The sequence below is a fragment of the Engystomops pustulosus genome, chromosome 4 (genome assembly GCF_040894005.1).
Source record: "Engystomops pustulosus chromosome 4, aEngPut4.maternal, whole genome shotgun sequence".
Taxonomy (NCBI): Eukaryota; Metazoa; Chordata; class Amphibia; order Anura; family Leptodactylidae; genus Engystomops; species Engystomops pustulosus.
In genome coordinates, this window is record NC_092414.1 from 105,897,122 (window position 1) to 105,918,981 (window position 21,860).

Here is a 21,860-nt window from a genome sequence, read left to right on the forward strand (position 1 = left end):
TGTCTGTTTGTGAATATTGTCACATTGTGTGAAAACACTGAAAACTGTTATCATCATATTATAAAATACATATTCAAAAGCATATAACCTCGTGTGTATAAAATTCTTTGTTATTGTGAACCTTCAACCAACATTTGTGTGGGACATTCTAAGTTGGCCATGTGCATTGTATTCAGAGTGTATGGGATCCACTTGACTTTGACCAAAGAAAGATTATAAAGGGGGATAAAGAATTATGCATTTTATAATGCTAATTTTTTATCCTTTTGTTTGAGTCTGACAAACTGCTGTTGGCTGGATGAGAGTTTTATAAACAGTTATCTCATGTGTATAACCAGATACAATCTAATCTATCAAGATAACTACAGAAACAGCAGACCTTATCATTACAGATATCTCATAAGACAGCTTGGAGACATTTTCATGTATATCCTCTTGAATGTTAAAAGGGTCTTATCCCCTTTCCTGCCATGTGCTTGTATTCCCTTGAAATAACTTTCCCTTGAAAGTGTACCAACTTTTTTTTGGCGTGTGACACACTTCTGTCGGATTCTGCATATTAAATGTGTTTTATGTGCAGAAATTTGCCCCTTCAGGTATAGTGCAGCCGCAACACAAATGAGTCATGTGCGACACTATGTGGTGTGGACACTAGTTAAAGGAAACCTACCATCTCGGATCTACCTATTAAGGTAGATCCGGTGGCAGGTTCATCTAATGAATGACATGGGAGCCCTTTTTAGAGCTAATCCTTGAGTGGCCTGTAACTTTATAAATCTTTTATCATCTAATATGCAAATATCTGAAAGAGGCTACTGGGGCGTGGAGTGGCCAGAGCTGAAGCTACATGGCGCAGCTACTCCACGCCCTAGTAGCCTCTTTGGATCCTCCTACTACGAGATCTTCAGGCCACTGAAGGATTAGCCCTAAAAAGGGATCCCATGTCATTCATTATTTGAACCTACCACCTGATCCACCTTAATAGGTAGGTCTGAGATGGTAGGTTTCGTTTAAATACATGTGCAAGCAGTTTGCTCATAAAAGAACATGAAAAGTCAGACAGAAAACTTGTGCCAGGCTTTAGTAAATGTGCCCCAAAGTGGCCCTAAATTAATAAAAGAGGGATTTTTAATTATGGAAATGTCTGTACTATTTTAGTGCACAAAGAGTTGTGAACCACGTTTTATCTCCCTAGCTTTCATAAATAAAGCTCTGTATATTCTACCAATAATGTAATATTGTCTAGACAAAAGCAACAAAACTGGTTGGGAAGAAACTAAAAAGCAGGTTTGTGTAATAAGAATGTTGTTTCAGTGTTTCCCAAGTCCTCATTTTGTTTCCTGTGTGACTTGCTAGTTTACTTTCCTTGTTTTGTGCCAGTCGCTAAATATTGTTAGCACAAGCTGTATTCTGAATTATGCATGTCATGAAATTACAAATCTATAAAAACTTACATTATGAAATTCTGCACAGCTGTACATTCATATGCCAGTTCCTTACACGTGTGTCCTCAGCTGACCATTAAAGGTTATTGCCCTAATTCTGCTTTCTAAACATGGAAAGATGGTTCATGCAGCAAATTACTGTCCACTGACTGTTCAATAAATTCATAGTGGAAAGTACAGTACCTACAAGCCACCCTGGTCTTCAACAAATACAATAATAGTATTAATAATTCCTTTATTTATATAGCGCACACAGATTATGCAGTGCTACACAGAACTTGCCAAATATATGCACAAATAAGGAAAGTAAACCGTAGGAACTTAGGAAACACTTGAAGGGGTTGCCCACATTTAGCAAATAATTGATATGGTTTGTGTAAGGAAAAGTCATACAATTTTCCAATATACTTTCTGTATCAATTCTTCTCAGTTTTCTAGATCTCTACTTGCTGTCCTGCTATAGAAAGCTTCAATGTTTACTTCCAGTGGATAGAAATCTGTCCATGGTCATGTGATGGACAGGCAGTTGCACAGCTGTTATTATCAGAGAGAGAAATAGGAGCTACAGTATTTGATAATAATCGTTTATGCTCCTGCATGTCCATCACATGACCATGGACAAATGTTTATCCACTGGAAGTAATAAAATAAATTTTCTATAGCACAACAGCAAGCAGAGATTGATAAAATGTGATGAATTGATACAGAAGGCATATTGGAAAAATGTATAACTTTTCATTACACAAACCATATCAATTAATTGCTGAAAGTGGACACTCCCTTTAAATATGATATTGCTATTATGAAAGAGTGTGCTTTTTAAAGTGCCACCTTCATCTGCAGGTAGCCACTTTAAAAGCAGGCATCTGTAAGATGACTATAACCATATTTTGACAGTAATTGCAGAGTTAATTGAACCTGATTTTAGGCATGAACAAGAAATAATCCATGTGTGGCATCCACAATCATGGGTGGCACTACAGATTGGAGGAAAACCATTGGCCAACAGGCCTTTTCTCCAGAATTACCATTTACCTAGGTTCCATCCGAAGCAGGAAACAACACATGAAGGTACAACTTGCACTCTGCTGTCATGACTGGTTATAGACATCTAATAAATGACTGCTATGATTATGGCACTTGAAATTAAGATCTGTCATTTGTGTCCCTCCTTTTTTAGCAGTCCTTCAACAGTAAAACCAATGAAAATGCCTGATACCACCGGGCTACACAAACATGAATTTGAGACAATGGTTTACTACTTGTACTAATATTTAATTTTATTAAGTTTCATTTGTTTTGTGCAGAACTTTATACTGTGTTGTCAAGTATTTATACTTTTTAGCTTTTTATTGCAACTCTTTACTAACTGACATGTTACACACAGTTATTTCATTGAATTTGACTTCTGTTCAATATTACTGCAAATATTATAAATAAGAAATCGTAACTAAGGTTTATAGAGATGGAGGGGCAGATAAAGCATGTGTTGTGAGGTAAGGATACCAATAAACCACTTGTATGTATTTAGATCCAGAGTAGGAGGAATCAACCAAAACTGAACAGGAGGGGTTAACTGAACTGCACAGTTAATTAAAACTGAAAGGTAAACAAAATACATGAGATTGCTACAAACTATAATGCAAGCATTGTTATAGTTAGCATAGAATCTTAATGACTTGTAAACAATCTGTACAATAACAGTATGTAAAGGTATTCCCAGGTTCAGATGTTGATGACCTATCCTTTTATTAAACACATGGTACTTCCTCAATGCGGCATACAAAAGCACCATAGTGCTTACAGCAATAACTACGCATCCACGTCCACGGTTGGGTTACTGCAGTTTATCTCACTTTCATTTTTGAAATCTGTGAAATATGCCCTAAAAAAACAACAGGTGGCATTATCTTGTGTGCAAGTTTCCCATAGCTATAACATCTAATCAGACTGGGGAAAAGGGGAAAGCATAAAGTCAAGCAGTTTTAGTGAGTGTCACGTGTCTGCATCTTCCTCTGTTTTGTGCTAATAAGCTGAGGAGACGGCAGTGTGAATTATGCTCTAGTGGTTTACTGTGAATTGAATTAACCATACTTAAAGTCATTGCTAGCTCTATTATCAAGTCTGCTTTTGTTCTCTATTACTTTATTCCTTGTTATTCAATTCATGACTTGTTTCTCTGACTATTCTTTGGTGTGTCACGGGCGCCCCTGCGATCCCCATCTCGGATAGGAGACGCACCCGTGCCCCTCTCTGTGGCACCGGCCCTTCCCACTCCTCACTTACCTCTCTGCGTTCCTGTTCCCGTCCCAGCTGGTCAACCCGGCGTCTTCCAGGATTCCCTGCCGGATCTTCGTGCTATTGCCAATGAGAAAGCTGCTCCCTGTGCAGCATGCTTGTGTTTTGATTTCCTGTTGTGACCCCGTACCTGTTCTTGACTTCGCTCCTCCGCTGCCATACCTGACCTTCTGCTTCATCCCTGACTTCGATCCATTGCCTTCCTTGACCATCTGCCTATCCCGGACTACTACATTACCTGTTGATTCTGTACCTCGACTTTGGCTGCCACCGCAGACAAGTATTACTGATTTGCAGTGTTAAGTCTTCTTTTGGTAAAATACTTTAACAGAATGCAGGAGAGTAGTTCAATGGGGTGACGTTTTTTCTCAATGATTCCCCAAACTCAACAAGGACAACCTTTGTTCAATATTGCTTATTAACGTGGACCTTAAGCTTCTTACCAAAATATCAGTTTTTAGATTAAAGGGAACCTGTCAGCAGAAATTGACCTAATAAACCACTACCAGTATTTTGTCAAGCAGATTTACACTTTCTAGAGATTATGTTTCTTTCATAGGCCATCCTGGCATCATCCAGAAAGTACATTTTGAAGTTAGGTTTAAATTAGTACAAAGTCACAGAGGCGAAGAGTTCAGAGCTAAAGGAAAGCTCTCCTTCCTTCACAATGACCCAACTGCTGTGATGACATCACTTACCAGTGAGTCCTAGTAATAATGTCTCTGAACACATTACAGCGAAGGAAGCATTCTGAGGGGGAAAAAAACTTAATTGCTGAACTCCCTGCCTTATTTATTACAAACAATGTACATCTTGCTTCAAAATTGATTTTCTAGAAGATGCAACCATGCTGGACCATGAATTAGAAGGTGTTCAGCTGCATGACAACATATTGGAAGTGGATTATTATGTCAATTTCTGTTGACTGGCACTGTCCCTGCTAGGTGTGTTCCTGGTCCACAATCTCCTGACAATACTAGATAGTGCACCTGTTTTACCTGTGTCACCATAGACGGCTACCTCTCATGCTGCTATTGTTGAATGTCGATAAATATTCAACTACCTCTCTTGGTCTTGCCTATTTGCAATCCCAGCCCCATTCCTCACTTGTCTTATGGTACTTTATTTGACCCAAGTGAGTTTTCCCCAACAAAGGCTTTTGCTTCACCCAGATACAATGTGGGATGCAACAGTAGCATCCCATATTCTCCCTTTTTTATATTGGACCTGTTATTACTTGTGTCTTTCTTAAATTTCTCCCATAGCTGTTGAGGTTCTGGTCTTTGGTCTTATAATCAATTAAGCTTATACACTTGTACAAACCCTGTAATGGTTACAGTTGCTATTGCACTTCCAGGAATTGTGATTATTTAACCCCATTACACCTGTGTGTCAAGTGGCCAATAGAGGAACTAAAAGGGGGGTGCCTACCATCAAAGTGGGCTAGCACAGGGCATTCCTACCCTGCATCTATAACCTGTTCCAGGAACAATGATAAATCCCCCCAATGAGTCTATCAGATTAGGCCCAGCCAGGCTGGATTCCATCTTGTAGACCTCATCTTTTTCCTGCCTTCTTATCACTAATCCAAATATTAAACATTTCTGCAGGATGTGAGATTCACTCAAGTATTCATCAGACCTCATCTTGCCAAACCTACCCCTACTTACCTTTTTGCATACTCACCTGTTCTCCCCAAGCGTGGACTCTCCAGGGTGTTCCGGGCCTCGATAGAGATTGGGTTAAAGAAGCTGTATCATCTCCTCTTCCTGAATGGCATGTCCACCTTTGACTCCTTGCTAAGTCGCTTTGGGTTGCTCTCTCTGCAGAGCACTATCTAGGTATCTACATCTCTGTTATTTTCATTCCCTATATATGGAACACAGCATCTCCAACAAATCAAATCTAACAAATCCTTACATCATTTGATATATACAGTTTAAAGTACCCACATGGTGCAGGTCTTATTTTCAGCTCTACTTTTAAAAATCACCGCTCTAAGTTATTTGGAAGGTTTGGCGTACTACCAAAACACTTGGTCAAAACTATTTTCTGGACAATGTTACCTTTCTGGCTTAATATCTGTAAATTGTTAAAACATTAAGTGACCCTAATCACCAACTATTACCTATAAACTTGCAGCAAGCATTAGATGGAACATTCTGACACCAAAACGCTATTTTAGTCTTATTTACAATCTATTATTATATTGTGTATATTTTAAGTGTTTTATGCATTGTAATTGTAAGCTGTGTTAATTTATTTTGACACATAATCTTCTGTTCTACATATATGTCTTGCACTTTGCTCTGTTATGAGCTCACCCAAGCAGGACTATCAGTTCTGTAAAATACCATAATGGAATTTTGCCAATGGAAACCAACAGAGCCAATTTTAGTCAATAAGATCTTATAGGCACTTCACCCTTTTTTAATTTTAATAGGAAAAAATAAATTCTCACCAGATGTCAATAACAACCCACCAAATCCCCACTAGCAAAGAAATCAAGTGTGATGTGATAATTTAAGTACCTATTTAGTGTTGTATCTTTGAGAAGGTTGACAATGGCACATTAGCTACTAGAAAGGGGTTAGTTGGTGTGTAAAGTTCCCCTTTGGTGACACAAGTCAAAAGCTTAAAGGGGTATTGCGGGAATATGAACGTTTGATATAAAAACCCATGATGTTATAAATAAATAAATATAACAAAGCTCAATGTCATTAGTTACAAAATGGAGCTTAAATAGTTAGATTTTATGATTCACCAAATTTTATGGCCTCTCTAAAGTAGGTGAAGTTATAACCAAGATGGCCGCCACTGGAAACTACAAGTCCCTTGATCCTTTAATTCTCAGTAACTCCTCCTCCCACTTATGCTCTGCTCCCAATGATGATGAAACAGACTGTCCTGCTCTGTTACCATAGTAATGATGTGTAACTGCCATCACCACACATCACCACAACACTGGCCATACTGCATGCACTGCAACCAACCGACTACAGCCAAACATAGTGAAGATCACATGACCTGACCAGGCAGGTGCAGGCCAATTGATGTGGACATATGACTAGCTTCTGTCCTGTGTCTTCTCTGCGCGGAGGAAACTGATTAAAGGGCCAGTAGCATTTTAATTCTTCACTACATGTCAGCACCATTTTCGTGCTAAGGGGAGCAAAATTTTAAATAACAACTAATTACATATTAGCTTATATTAGCATATTAGCTTATATGGAACACCCCTTTAATGTTATTTGTAGAATAAAGATTTAAATATATATTGACTTCAAGTACAGGAGCAGCATGACCAGTAATGTTATGCCCTGTGCAGTAACCACAGCATGTAGGAGCACCCTAATTGTTATCCCTAATGTCTATTATTTCTCTGCTATTAGAAACAAACAACATACTACCTATATTTGTGAACTTGCCCATGCATTAGTCTTTGAGTTTGTAGATTCCATTATGTTGCTCACATAGCTGACATCAAAGTAATGCGTGCAGTACTTATGTGTAAGATATTAGCCTTATAAAATAGACTGCGTGCCATTTACAAATCTTAAAGCAGCAGCCATAACCATTACAACAGAAGTCTGCCCTGGAGTGCATGGCAGCTGGGGCTATGTGGGTAAACATACTTTTACATCATTATATTGTAAACATTACCATGCATTAAGAAGTTATATCTTCCCCACCTTTGTGTCTGTAATAGCAGTGCTGTGGTTCAGAGCAACACAATGCAGTTATCCATAAATAAATGTAACATTGCTGGCAAGGTGTAAGTGTGCTGTCAAACTAAAACATACAGATAGCCTGTGTCCTGAAGCCATTGTGCAGGTACTGGCTTTTAAGTGTAAGCATACGTCCTCCCTCCTTTCATATAGCTGCCTCTATCCCTAGTGCTGCTATTAAGTACTTATATCACTTTGATATTCCACCTTCTCAAGGTTCTGGGTGTAGCATACTATACTGTTTAGGTTAGCTTTTTAGCTTAGCCACTTAGTGGTTCAAAAGCCTCATAACATCAGTAAATTGGGGGAAACTGTATGCCAGTTATGTCTGTTTGGGCTTAAAGGAAACCTACCACTTGTAGTGGCAGGTTTCCGATGGAAATACCGGGCACCAGCTCAGGGTGAGCTGGTGCCGGAGCTTATTTTAGTTAGTGTTTTAAACCGCGGTATCGCGGTTTAAAACACTTTTTAAACTTTATAGCCGGCGCAGGCAGGTACGCGCTCGGCGCTTACCGTGCGCGCGGCTACATAGGAAGTGAATGAGAGCCGCGTGCACGGTAAGCGCCGAGCGCGTACCTGCCTGCGCCGGCTATAACGTTTAAAAAGTGTTTTAAACCGCGATACCGCGGTTTAAAACACTAACTAAAATAAGCTCCGGCACCAGCTCACCCTGAGCTGGTGCCCGGTATTTCCATCGGAAACCTGCCACTACAAGTGGTAGGTTTCCTTTAATTGTGCACACATTGCAACACATTGGGGCAGATTTACTTACCCGGTCCAGTTGCGATCCAGCGGCGTGTTCTCTGTGCTGGATTCGGGTCCGGCCGGGATTTATTAAGGTAGTTCCTCCGCCGTCCACCAGGTGGCGCTGTTGCGCTGAAAAGCATCGGAACACACTGGAGTTCACCGAGCCGGGCTGAGTAAAGGTAAGTGCAAGCTCCGCAACAGATTTTTTTTTTTTAAATGCGGCGGTTTTTCCGAATACGTCGGGTTTTCGTTCGGCCATGCCCCCCGATTTCCGTCGTGTGCATGCCAGCGCCAATGCGCCACAATCCGATCGCGTGCGCCAAAATCCCGGGGCAATTCAGGGGAAATCTGCGCAAATCAGAAATATTCGGGTAACACGTCGGGAAAACGCGAATCGGGCCCTTTGTAAATGACCCCCATTGTGCACACTTCTCAACTTTTGGGAGCTTTACACCACAGGCTCCCCCTATAAAAAGTTTGTAGGAAACCAGCATAAATACACAACTTTTCAAAAAGTCATAAAATTTGTGCACAGACATTGCAACTTTTTGAAGTTTTACACCACACAGTTCCCCTATAAAAAGTTGGTGGGAAAGCAGCATAAATAAACCAGATTTTCCAATGGGACTTTTTAAAAGTCACAAAATTTGTTGCAGGCTAAATACAGTAAGAGGATGGATTAGAAAGTGTGTGCCACATCACACAACAGACTTGAAGGCATGCCATAAGTAGAAATCTGAAATAGAGTGGAAAAAGAAGTGGCGCTCCTATAGTGCAGTATCCTCCATAAGTTACAAGGCCTTGCACGCACTTCTTCCACCTTGACCCACATCGGCTTCCGTAGTTTTAGTTTGTAACAAGGGTTTGATCCATATCAGATCCCGTAATTGTAGTCTACACTATGTTTGCAGTTCTCCATATCTGCCTACCATGCGTTTTTGGTTATACCAGCTGCCATCATTAGCTTTCGAGAAAAGAGCTTTGTACCCTGTATGCCTCCTCATCTCATACTCCGCCCCCTGAGCCTGTCACTCCGGTGACCGGATGATACTTGTCATTTTATATCAGTGTTTTAATAATGTTTTTTTCGTTATTTATGTATGGTCCATGCAGGTAATCTATATGTATTAATGTTGTCTCTCTGTTAACCTGTTATTACCAGTTAATATATTATCCATTGAGTCTATACCGGAGACCAGAAACGATCATAAAGCTCGGAAACTGTCGGTTCGAGCGCGAAATGCGTTGTTCTAATACTTATAAGATTTTATAACATCTTTCTTGTTTTATCAATTTTAAGTGTTTTATACACTAAATAAATTGGATTTTATATCAAGTCGTCCAGTGCCATACTAACACTCAACAAAGCATTTATTTTATATGTGTTACTCTACAAAGTGAAGGCATGCCAAACCTTCTGAGTTCCTTTAGTCTTCGTGGCCTATTTCCTTGCCTATATGAGTTGCTGGATTCAAGCAGCAATGTAGATATCTGTAATAATTCTGTTTTACTGCTTTGGTAACAGTATACTGGTTACTGGCATGAGGAGCATCCCCTGGATTATTACGTCCATTATGAAAATGCATTCCATAATGGATGTACATTTTAACACTAACCTTTTTCAATGGACAGTCTTTTTTTAGCTCCCTCTCTGCGTTCCCTGGCATTAGCTGGAAATGGGTTTCTAAACTAATTTGAAACTCGTTTAGCTACAGTTTCCAGATCTACTTGATAATTGAGGAAATTAGTTTGGAAATACTTGCCATCATCATAATTCACCGGAATTATTATCCTTACGACCCAGCTATTCATTACAGTTCTTTGTGTACGTTCATGGATTGGTATTCTTCTTAATCTTGATATTTCTTCTGAATAAAATATTGCTTTAATCTATTCTTCTGGCTTCTAAAAGCCACTTTTAAAACAATGTAACAACAATATCCAATGTGGTTGTCCTGTTTCTGTTAAAGCTCGGTTTTTATACCCTTGTTGTATTACTTCCGAGTAATATCAAAGTGGTTCGGAACCACTGAGAAGTTCAGTGAAGCACATGAATATATGGATCATTTATAGATGTGAACCATCCCTGCGAGTCTTCAGTGGATTTGATCTGACAACAGAGTAAAAGCATTTAATGTTGCTGGTCACATTCACTACAAATGCAAATGTGATGAGCAGTTTATCTCAAGAACTAATTAAGATCTGCTGGGAAGACATCATAATGTCAGACTATAAGAAGATATTGCAGCCACAGAGGTATTTTAATTCAAAAAGTGTTTCTCATACTGTATACCTAATGATTCCTTGACTTGGTTTTCAGTTTCTGCTCAAAACTCACACACATGGATTCATGGTATATGGCATCGTGGTAAATAATTTAAAACAATACATGGACAATGTTTATGCCATCAAGCTACCTTACTTCATTCTAGACATCTGCTGTTTTAGATCCTTTGTATGACAGAACACATTACATGACTGTGGACTACATGTAGTCATTTGTCCCTAACAGAAATCCCTAAATACTGGAGTGACGCAGGGAATAGTGGAGCAGGGAAGGTGTGGTTTCTTTTTTCCCCATCTCTTCCCTGGCCTCTTTGGAGTTTACCAGATTCCTGGAAAACACCTTTAGAGAGAACCTCTCATCAGAAATTGGTCTAATAAACCATTACCAATGTGTTGTCAAGCAGCTTAACAGCTTCTAGATAATTATTATTAGCTGCCCATATATAACACTGCATTTTTGTGGTGTCAGGTACATTTTACTATATGTAATCTAGAAGACTGATCTTGAGTATTACTTAGTTTTTACTCAGCTTGTTGGGTGCAAGGAGCTGGTCCCACACAACCAAGTTCCAAGTATAGCATTAGGTAAATAAATGCAGAACACTGAATTGGAGTCACATCTCTTTGCATCCTAAAGCTAGGCTACAATATCAAAGGTCATATAATCTAATACCTATCCCAACCCAAACGGAAGGGGTAGTGAATATGCCAATCTATTTAAAAAATATAGTATTACACTATAGTATTATAAAACTTTAATACAAACATTACTTTATTCATTGTACTATAACACAACATATACATATATCACATATTATATGTTGCAGATCTAGAGGGATTGAGTACATAAAAGATTCCAACCCAACAGCTGTTTGGCGAGGATAATCATCATAATAGCGTAGAGGCATAACCTAACAACAGCCACTAAAAAGTGCTACAAATGTAGTTATTGTAATGTTCCTCATGTTTTATACAACAAGTGGGCAGAATAAAGATTAACATAAATAATAATGTTGCTTACTCATGTGTTTCAGCTACACACCAGCATTCATCCACAGACCAGCAAAAGATCTTGAACTTGGAATAATAGATGACTAATCAAACCAAATATAACTATAGCATGATTGTCTGTTCTAGACTAACTGGTGCACTCCTCAGTTCTTGAGGAGATTTGCACAAACCTTTTAATCAGATGTGCATGAACTACAAGTTCCAGAACTAAGTCTGACCAGAAGTATTAAGGTGTTCTATTTAACTACCCCAGAGCTGACAGTCTTAATGTAGGCATAGATGAGATGATGAACTGCCAGTCTATAAGTATATGCTGGTGGTTTAGCATCCCAAATTTGTCTGACAGTTTCTCTTTAAGTGTAAAATCTCCTAGATTGTAATCATATGTTTTTCAGTAGTTCTTTTTAAAGGAAACCTACCACTTGTAGTGGCAGGTTTCCGATGGCAATACCGGGCACCAGCTCAGGGTGAGCTGGTGCCGGAGCTTATTTTAGTTAGTGTTTTAAACCGCGACATCGCGGTTTAAAACACTTTTTAAACGTTGTAGCCGGCGCAGGCAGGTACGCGCTCGGCGCTTACCGTGCACGCGGCTCTCATTCACTTCCTATGTAGCCGCGTGCACGGTAAGCGCCGAGCGCGTACCTGCCTGCGCCGGCTACAACGTTTAAAAAGTGTTTTAAACCGCGATACCGTGGTTTAAAACACTAACTAAAATAAGCTCCGGCACCAGCTCACCCTGAGCTGGTGCCCGGTATTGCCATCGGAAACCTGCCACTACAAGTGGTAGGTTTCCTTTAAGGAACTGTTAGAAAATAAAAATCTAACAGGCGCTTCCATTGGAGTCTCTGCCCTTTTATCCCTACTTTTCTGCTGGTCAAATGTATCTTAGTGTTTGAAACAGCTGCAAGAATGCAAGTGAAAAGTTGAATCAACTCAATTTTTTTCCTACAACTGGTTGGAACTGGGTGTGTTTCTGTGCAAAATTCTTAAAATAATGTTACTCTTTATTAAATATCAATAGACATACAAAGACATACAAATACATACCAATCAGACCACATTGCAAATACAATATATCTGAAAAATTTCAGTACAAAATATAGCAGTTGAAATACAACACTCATGTCTTATGATTAAATAAATTCATTAATTTTGACCTCTTTTTTCCTTTCTCGGTTACCTCCTCCACCCACAACCCAGGCCAAGGGGAAAAAAACATCTAATACATACCGTATGACTCTTTCCATTATTTAATGAATTATTATGAAAAAAACACATCCTTTCAAAAGATATAACTCTCTTAATTTAAAAAACGCCATTCAGCTAAAGAGGGTGCTTTAGGAGCCTTACAACTCCTAGTAATAAGCAATCTGTCCAAGATTAAAACTTTCTTTATATAATTTAACTGAAATCTAGAACCAGAAATGTCCAACATCCCACCAGAATGGCATCAATAAGAATTCTGTTCTACTTTTATTTCTAATTTTCTGAATACCTGCTTCCAAAAACTAATTTTGAACAGTTCCATAAAATCCAAAGAATTCCTGCTTCCTTATCCTCACACTGCTTACATTTGACATCACTTTTGAACTTATTTAGCAAAGAGGGATAGTTACACAATATGTTTCAATATATTTTCCCAGCAGATCAGATTCGCTCCTCCAATTTCAGTTTCCCATTTTCTTTACCAGTGTCTGTTAAACCCTCAACCCTATTACAAATTATTACTTTTAATTTTCATTTTATTTGATTAATTTGATTCTACCACCAATAGTTCTTTCTTTTTAGTGCAATTAAATGCATGTAACATTTGACTGTAATATTCCTTTCTTCAGAGAAATAAAGTTCTTTCAAATTATAATTATCCCAAAGTGTGAATCCTTTAATCCCATAACATTTTTTAAGTGTCTCCAACTATTATTAAACAATCGACCAATCTTCCAATTCTTAGGTGCAGTACCCAGCTGACCTGACTCCCTGAAAGTCAACAGGAATTGAAATTGCCATGTGCTGCTAAGCCAAAAAATACAAAAAAAAATTTGGAAGAGAAATTCCACCCACCATAGCCGCGGTCTACACAGACGTATCAATTTTACTGATACACAATTTCTGCCCAATATTAACCGATTAATCAAGGCATTGAGAGCTTTGAAAAAAATTTTAGCAATCCATCGTGAGCAAGCACTTAAAATGTAAAGTATCTGCGAAAGTAAATTCATCTTTGTGAGAGCTATTTTTTTAGAAGTGGAGAGAAGAATTTTGGCCCATGTATTTATTTTTTCCCTTACTTTCCTTAATACCAGGTTCAAATTTAGTGACAATTGCTGAGCAAAACACCCAAATATTCAAAAGACTGATGGGGTTCCAAAATTCTAAACCCCACATCAAGATCCTCGAGCAGGAGCAGTGTGGACCAATTAATATCCAAGCCATAAATTTTACAAAATTTCTCAATTATCTCAACCACAGGGATAGATTAATTTGAGTAAGACAAGCAAAAGTATAAAGCCTAATATAATAATACATTGTCCCAATACCCCAAATCCCTTAAACCTTTCATGACCCGTGTTAACCCACACATCGCCATCAACAAAGCTGCCGGTTACTTCAAAAATATGGGGGCACGTGGGCCCCACCATCTTGTTGGAGATTGTTGCTCCCCGTGATGTCATTGGGGAGCGGCGATCGGTTGCCATGACAGCCTTAGGTCTTCCGAAGATTTAACCCATTCATTACTATGTGCTAATTGCACATTGTAGTGTATGAGGATGAAAATCCCCATATACTGCCATACTCTAGTATGAAAAATAGTAAAAGTAAAAATTAAAAAAGTTAAAAAAAAATTATAATTAGAAAAAACCTAAAAATTCAAATCACCCCCTTTTCCTAATAGTAAAAATCACAAACACATTAGGTATCGGCGCATCCAAAAATGCCCGATCTATCAAAATATAATAACGTTTTTTCACTGTGTTTAGTCCCGAAACGGAAAATAGCGCCAAAGTCGTAAATGGAAAATTTAAAAATTCATCAAAAGTCACAAAAAAAGATACCACCCACAACTCCATACACTGAAGTATAAAACAAAGTTATAAGCACCAGAAGATGGCAAAATTTAAAAAAAAAATCCTGCACAAGGTTTTAATTATTGTAAATGTATGAAAACATTATAAAGCCTACACAAATTTGGTATCCCTGTAATCGAACTGACTCAAAGAATAAATTAGACATGTCATTCGGGGCACACAGTGAAAGCTGTAAATTCCAAGCTCACAAGAAAATGTCGTAAATACGTTTTTTCACCAATTTCACTGTTTGGAATTTTTTCCCCGTCTCCCAGGAGATGGCATGGAATATTCAATACCATCACTATGAAGTGCAATTTGTTATGCAGAAAGCAAGCCATCACAGAGCTCTTTATGTGTAAAAAAAAGTTACAGATTTTTGATTGTGGGGAGTGAAAAATTTAAATTAAAAAAAACAAAAAGGTTGAGGTCCTTAAAGGGGTAATATTGGTATCCCACCTAAATGCTATCACCAATGGCTCAATAAAAAGGGCATAAAGGAGGGGGAGAGGGGACAGCCCTGCTGAGTAAGAGCGGCTCAGAAATCTCTAGATTAATAATGTGTCTTGCAGATGATAAACCATATAAAATATGCACCCATTTCAGAAAATTCTTACCAAACCCAAATGACTCCAATACTTTCCATAGAAAATACCCATTCCACACTGTCAAAAGCCTTAGTGGCTTCCAATGACAGGATGGAGAGCACCCCACCGCTTCCCAACTGAATGCTAGAAAATAATCCTCATCCATCTGTATGTACCGTATATTACAAATGGGGATAAACCCTGACTGGTCCAATCCTACAATATTTTCCAATTTTAGCAAGTATTGTGGCTAATACCTTTGCCAAAATGTTCACGTCCATATTCAATAATGAAATCAGGCTGCCAATGACTCTACTGCCAATAGATCTTTATTTTTCTTTGGAATTAATGTGATCATAGCCTCTATCATAGAGCTAGGGAGCTCCACAACTTGAAAGGCAAGATTCATAACCTCCAATAGTTTTAGTAAGAAAACCTCAGCCAATTTTATATACAATTCAAAGGGAAGACCATCTAATCCAGGAGCTAAGTTACCTGCAGGACATAGCATTCTGAATGTCCTCCAAAGTTATTGGCAAATCTAAACTCCCTCTCTTTGTAATCCATTAACCTTTGGGATATGCAAATAATTAAAAAAGCACCAATTTCCAATTGGTCCTGTGCTATATATTTCTTTTTTTTTTTCTTCACCCCCATCAAATCAACACATAGTTCCAGTTAATACTTTTTAATTAATCAAAAACCCTTCCCAAACAACAAAAGAAAAAAAAAAGGAGGAGGGGGGCTCTCTCCCCATACCAATGTCTCGCCTACACTAATTCAACTGGGTACCCCAACACCCTCTTCTCCTCTGTTGAACGAAAAGAGTCTAGCCATTTAGACCATAACTTGAAGATTGTTACTTTAGATTTTAAACCCCTTCCATAACCCTCAGCCAAAATTGTCTTATTGGTTATGCGCTTCCAAAGGGCGGTTGAGGGCGGGTCTGCTGAGGACCATTTTTTTATGATACAAAATCTAGCGAGAAACAGCCACTTCTTTTCTACGGACTTCCCCCTATCAGGAAAAAATACAAAAAAAGAGAGTAGTAAGTGGAGTCAAATCAGGTCGACTAGCCCACAGGTGTCCCGGGTAACAATAGGTGGGGAATTACCTGAGATAGGCTAGAAGGTACGCCTATAGTAGTGATGGCCGCACAATGTCCTGTAACCTGGATAGTACTGTCCAGTAGGGCTTCATGAGATTCAGAAAACAAAAATCAGACTCCGAGGCACCACTTCCACAGAGACAGAATAATTTATTTATAAATATGAGGATGACGCGTTTCGAGGGAGGATCTGATGAAGAGGGATGTCCTCCCTCGAAACGCGTCATACTCAAATTTATAAATAAATTATTCTGTCTATGTGAAAGTGGTGCCTCGGACCTTCAACTCCTTGCCAGATACCCAACACACAAACTTTAACCCCTTAAGGACGCAGCCATTTTACAGCTTAAGGCTCAGTCCCATCTTTTGGATTCTGACCTGCGTCTCTTTATATGGTTATAACTTTTGAACACTTTTACTTATCAAAGCGATTCTGAGATTGTTTTTTCCCCACATGTTGTACTTTATTTTAGTGGTAAACTTTGGCTGATAAGTTTTGCGTTTATTTACAAAAAAAGGAAAAAAATGATGAATTTTTAGAAAAATTTGCCATTTTCGAAATTCAAAATCACCGCGTTTTCAGGCAGATCGATTTACCACCTAAATAACTTGCCGAATAACATTTCCCATTTGTCTACTTTACATTTTCATAATTTTTGAAATGTTTGGATAATTTATTTTGACGTCACGCGGCCTACAAATCGCATAGCGATTTTCCGTATTTTCAGAATTGACTATTTTGGGGATAAATACTGTTTGAAATTAAATTTTACATATTTAGCATCAAAAACCCCCTATATAACCAACCCATTTTCAAATCTGCACCCCACAAACTATCAGAAACACAGCATTTACAAAGATTGTTAACCCCTTGAGATCTTCATAGTAATTGAATCAAAATAGCGGTGAAATTTAGAATGGTCAAATTTTGTCGGTTATACATTCATTTAGCCCTAAAATTTACACATTTCCAAAAGATAAAAAGAGAAAACCCACCATAAAATTTGTTCTACAATTTCTCCTGAGTGCAGCGACCCCCCACATGTGGACATTACTTGTGTTATGGGGGCACAGCGAGGCGCAGAAGGGAAGGAGAGACCTGAAGCTGCCAGGATTTTAGTTTTCTAGTTGCCCCCTTTTGAAGGCTATAAAATTTTCGCTTTTTCGTTATTTGGGTCATGTGACGGCATTTTGTTTTGCGCGATGAGATGTTTTTTTCAGTGTTACCATTTTGGGGTTGGTATCACCTATTGTTGAAAATTTAGGAACTTTTTTTGAGGTCATGAGTAGAAAAGCATCAATTCTGTACTGGATTTTTTACTTTTTTTTTTTCGTGTTCACCGTATATCCTAATAATCCTGTTATCTTTATTCTATGGGTCGATACGATTATGGGGATACCAGACATGAATATTTTTTCTTATGTTTTACTAAATTTGCCAAATAAAACCCTAATGTGGGGAAAAATCTATCATTTTTGCATCGCCGTCTTCCAAGTGGCATAACATTGTTACTTTTTGGCTACAGAGCTGGTTGATGGCTTGTTTTTTGCAGGACATGTTGTTCTTTGCAACAGTATCATTCTGGAGTACATATGTTTTGTTGATCACTTTTTATTGCATTTTAAGTGGGATATAATAGGTAAAAATCATAGTTTGATTGCTCAAACTATGTTCATGATAATGTTCATAATGTTCATGATAATACTCTGCAATACTCATGTATTGCAGGGTATTAGCAGTGTCAGCCTATGCAGATGCATAGGCTGACACTTTGCCTTTAAGATGACGTCACAGACGCCATCTTAAAGGCACTGCCTTCAGGCTTCCCTGGGGTCCCGATCTGACCCCAGAGGTGCCATAGCAGCAATCAGCCCCCCCGAAAACGGCGCGTGGGGGCCGATCGTGGGGTAAAGACCCCTGGAAGGCATGTTAAATGCCGCGGTTGCGGGTGTTAGCCAGGGATGTCAACGGTAGATTACCGTTGAAATCCCGCGGCTAACAATGCCGGTTCGGCTGCTATGCAGCGCTGAATCGGCATAGTCTCTGCGCAGTAGCTGTATTGCGCTGAGCGCTATTTGCGGGACTTAGCGCAGTACAGCTATGGCGCAGAGCGCTAAGGGGTTAAAGTTTAGAGGTATTTGATTGTCACAACACCACTCAGTAACCCTAATAGCTATATATTTCTTTATAATAATCCATAAATTGTTTTTGAATTTGAACATTATCGTACAATCTTTACTTTATCTCTTACACCTGCAATACATTGGGGTCCTTGTTGTTTCTATTTCATTTTTAGCAGCAGTTTACTCTTCTTCAAATAATATTTTTACCAGAATTTTTTTTTTAATTTTGAGCTTTTTTCATCAAATAAGATTAAATTCTGCTTAGGCATCAGAGAATAATTTTTTAGAGACCTCTGTTTTCACATTTATCCTTTACCTGAAATGGGAACATTATTTTTCAGTCTTTTTCCTCTAAATTTTTTTTTTAACCCCTTAACGCTCTGCGCCGTAGCTCTACGGCGCAGAGGTGTAAGGAGTGTATGAAGAGGGCTCACGGGCTGAGTCCTCTTCATACAAAGGTGGGGGTTTTTGCATATTGCACAAAACCCCCACCGCTAATAACCGCGGTCGGTGCTTGCACCGATCGCGGCTATTAACCCCTTCAACGCCGCCGGCAAAGTCGCCGGCGGCGTTTAAAAGACGGCGGCGCGCGGGCGCCGCCATCTTTTTTCCGATCGCCACGCCCCCGAACGTCATCGGGGGGCGGCGATCGGTTGCCATGGTAGCCTCGTGTCTTCTTTTGACACGAGGCTATCTGGCAGCTGCAGATTCGTTACAATGAGCCAGTGGCTCATTGTAATGAATGTGCTGCAAAAATGCCATATATTGCAATACAGAAGTATTGCAGTATATGGTAGGAGCGATCTGACCATCTAGGGTTAATGTACCCTAGATGGTCTAAAAGATAGTGAAAAAAAAAATAAAAAAAAAAGTTTAAAAAATAAAAAAAATTAATAAAATATTAAAAGTTCAAATCACCCCCCTTTCCCTAGAACTGATATAAAACATAATAAACAGTAAAAATCACAAACATATTAGGTATCGCCGCGTCCCAAAATGCCCGATCTATCAAAATATTAAAACGGTTACAGGCGGCGGTGACCTCCGAGGCGGGAAATGGCGCCCAAATGTCCGAAATGCGACTTTTACACCTTTTTACATAACATAAAAAATGAAATAAAAAATGATCAAAATGTCGCACAGACCTCAAAATGGTAGCAATGAAAACGTCGCCTCATTTCGCAAAAAATGACCCCTCACACATCTCTGTGCGCCAAAGTATGAAAAAGTTATTAGCGTCAGAAGATGGCAAAAAATTTTTTTTCTTTTTTGTACACATTCGTTTAATTTTTGAAAATGTATTAAAACACAATAAAACCTATATAAATTTGGTATCACCGCGATCGCACCGAACCAAAGAATAAAGTAGGCGTGTTATTTGGAGCGAAGAGTGAAAGTCGTAAAAACTGAGCCCACAAGAACGTGACGCACGTGCGGTTTTTTTTCAATTTTTTCACATTTGGAATTTTTTTTCAGCTTCGCAGTACACGGCATGTTAAAATAAATAACATTACGGGAAAGTAAAATTTGTTACGCACAAAATAAGCCCTCACACAGGTCTGTACACGGAAAAATGAAAAAGTTATGGATTTTTGAAGTTGGAGAGCGAGAAAAGAGCCGGAAAACCCTCCGTCCTTAAGGGGTTAAAGAAACAAAACTAATTATTTGAATGCATTCCATACTACTCCAATATCAGCCAAGTGATTATTCTTAGACCAGAAACCTTCAAATTCTACAATCAATAAGTCAATATAATTTAAAATACAGAGCCAATGGGGATCAAGATGAAAGGGTAAATTAGAAATCAACAAACCACCAAAGGCACGTAATCAGATACCAAAAGGGTTCAATACTCCACTTTCATAATTCTAAGAAGTATGAATTCATTTCCCAAAGCCAAATCTATTATTGACATTGATTTATAATTAAAGTCTCCAGTAATAAGAATAGGGCACTTATTTCGCTTAGCAGTGAATTCTAATAATCAATTTAAAATAAAGGAGGAAAAGGGAGGAGGAATATAAACTGGTGCAAAAATAAACAAAAGACCTTCAAAGAGAAAGATGCAAAAAAATAAACCCACCAAGGAAAAGAAAACCAGTACCTTGGATGTAACATATATCTTATCTCCTATTATCTCTTATTCATCTCCCACACATCCGTATTACTTTAGTCTAATCCTTTTTCATCAAACCATTTTAAAGCAGAGTCTGTTGTTGTAAAAAGAAAGACCTAATCTTGAAAAACAATTCTAAACCTAACTGGAAAAACCATTGAAAAGTCAGGAAATATTATTATTATTATTATTATTATAAAGCACAGTATTTCTTGTCCTCACTTTCTGAAGCATGATGATCCTATCTGTTGAGCTGATAGTTTTAAAAATTAACAGCCTAGGGGAATTGCCTGGTGGTGCTTTACATGCCGGGACTCAATGAGCCCTTTCAATACCAAATTGCAAAGACAAATTTTCCAAACCCACCAAATCTTTTAACCAATTCTGCAAAAAAGATACGGGATCATCACCTTCCACACTATCCATCAGACCCAAGATCCGGCCAATACTGCTCCTGGATCTGGCCTCTAAGTCTGTAATTTTATCTTTAATTTCATCAATGTTACACATAAACACATAATGGGCACTAATTCCGCTTCCAACATCCGGACCTTTGATTCATTCTCTTTTAGTTTCTCCCTAATCTTGTTTAGTCCATCATGAATCAGTAAAATGTCTGAGCAGGCCACATCTAATTTCATGGTAACCTTGGAAATGGCGACATTGCAATTTTTTACCGCTTTTAAGATCTCTTTCAGAAGATCACTACTCTCCCAACACCAGCTGAACGATCAACTTCATCCACCTTTGAGGTCATGACTCTAAGGTCTACAGGGTAGAAACATGATAAGGAAGTTCTGTTATAAAGAAGCTGCTCCAAAAAAAAGAAAATGCTGCCTCACAATACTTGTTTGTCCAGGCAGTACAGCTGTTCGTTTTAACAGAAAAAATAGCAACATTCTCACAGCGTTTTTCTTTGAGTACTGAAAATTATAATGACGTTGGTTAGCAAAAGTAAGACCAAGTTACTGTTGAGTTCTGTACGTGGCCATTCATAATTAGCAAGCCATATAAAATATACCAACAAAATTATTAGTTGTTTGCAAAAGAAAAGACTGTCATTTGTTAACAAAAATCTGTCAAAATTGCTGTTAATGTCAGATAGTCTCTTAAAGTGGACAACATCTGGAATCAGGTGATAACTCTGGCAAAACTGCAGGAAACTCGACCACGGACCGAATTTGAAGAGGTGGCTAAGTTGCAAAATAATGTACATATTCATCCTTGTGTGTATTCATCCATATAGGCATCCTTGTGCCTATAAAAGTCACAAAAAAGTGAGTTGCAAAAAACATTATACAAGTGCCACAATGACTATAGAGTTATAATTCATACAGATCATTAT

The 21,860-nt window shown here is 38.4% G+C and overlaps 1 protein-coding gene across 3 annotated transcripts in view; it reads left to right on the forward strand.

Annotated features, from left to right (window-relative positions):
• The window catches only part of KCND2 (potassium voltage-gated channel subfamily D member 2), a 334,746-nt gene that overhangs the window by 291,124 nt on the left and 21,762 nt on the right, over positions 1 to 21,860 (forward strand). The gene's annotated exons all lie outside the window — the stretch shown is intronic.